Consider the following 1675-nt stretch of genomic DNA (forward strand, 5'->3'; position numbering starts at 1 on the left):
AAACTACTAGTCCTTCAGTATTGCTCACAGTGATGCTGGCCTGCCTTTTACATTCAGGTAAACAGCACGTGACTTACTTACAGTAAGAGCCTTCCTACACGCCGTATTATCTGTATACCTGCCAAACATGTGAGACTCTTCCAGCTGGCTTCTTCCACTAGGCAGGACCCCTTTGTAATAATAACCTGGTGCTTATGGCCAACAACCAGCCAATCTGCTTTCCCACACACACTGCTTTTCACTCCTCCTTTTATCACCCATTTGCACACCAGGCATTATCTCACTGATCACCCTGGCAGGAACTTCTCTTAGGAGAGGCAACCATCACACACAGATCTGAAACGCATCGTGGGTCCTCAAGACTCAGAAATACAGATGCTTGTACTGTATTTATGCAAGCACTGTTTTCCTTGCTCACTGGATCTGTGTCACTTACTGAACCTTCAGGTAAAGAAAAACTACTTGGGCACCTTTGCCACTGTAGGATTGTTACAAGTGGCAAAATTGGAATTTTGCCGTGGATTAGTCCTGAAAACAGCCAAGTGGATACACAAGGCTTTTTCCAAATGCACTGCATCTATGGCAAGAATTGCCTCCCTTCACACAGATGCCTGACAAGCACTTCTGTGCCAACTGCAGGCATGGGTTGAAGATGAGCAGCAATGTCAGGTGAGGATATTTTTACAGCTTTACACAGTGTTACTTGTTCATGTTCAGAGTCACCTGTTTCTTGAAGGATGTTGCTTTTCTCTGCACATCTCTCTCCAGGTCAGTGAGAGGATGTCTGACCGCTACAGGCTTGCGCAGACCGCCACCAAGTGCTCTGGAAACTATCCTTTCTGGCTTGAAAAATGTTTGTGTGAAGGCACAGGCATAGCCCTGAGAATCCAAAACCTGGAGCTCTAATTCTGACTCACCACTTACGTGTTTCTTTCTCAGTTTCCTCCCTATATAAGTGAGGAAGATTAAATTTATTCTTCCCTCTCAAGGGAGTTGGAAGGAATCATCATCATTTGTATTTCTTTTTAAGCATGCAGCGTGTGAACACTTTAGCTCAGTTAAACTGTTCAAAACTCTGTTATGTTGATTTTCTCAAAATTTCCTACAATTTGTTACACATTCTTTGCCACGAGGCCCTAGAGCCGAGCCCATGAGTCCAAACGCAAACTAGAAAACATGATGTCCCTTTCCAGAGGACACTACAAACAAACGTCCCGTGCTCAAACTCAGGCGCATGAGTCACTCACATGGACAACGTTAAGTCCATGTCTGTTTGCACGACCAAGGCCTAAGGCTAGACTAAAAAGCAAAACTAATCAATGACAGGCATGGGGAAGAGCATGCAGGAGAGCACCACACCAAAGAAAGCAATGCTGACATCTATTTTTAGCTTGTAAAATGCCTGATTTACGTGAAAAGTCGCAACCACACAAAGGTTTCTTTTCGAGGCAAGGGCGCACGCCCACTTTTTTCCTCTCCACCTTAGGGGCGCAGACCCTCCTCACACCCCTCGGGAAGCGGGGTTCGGGCTCGGGGAGCCCTGGCCCTTACCGGCACCTCCCGGCCCTGCTCGGGCCGCTTTCCCCGCCGCGGAGAAAGGACCGACCGCCCCCCACGCCCTCCCACTCGTGCTCCAGTCCCCCAGGACACAGCCCCATCTCACAACGCCCGGGGC

The sequence above is a fragment of the Athene cunicularia genome (genome assembly GCF_003259725.1).
Source record: "Athene cunicularia isolate RWA chromosome 2 unlocalized genomic scaffold, athCun1 chr2_part1, whole genome shotgun sequence".
Taxonomy (NCBI): Eukaryota; Metazoa; Chordata; class Aves; order Strigiformes; family Strigidae; genus Athene; species Athene cunicularia.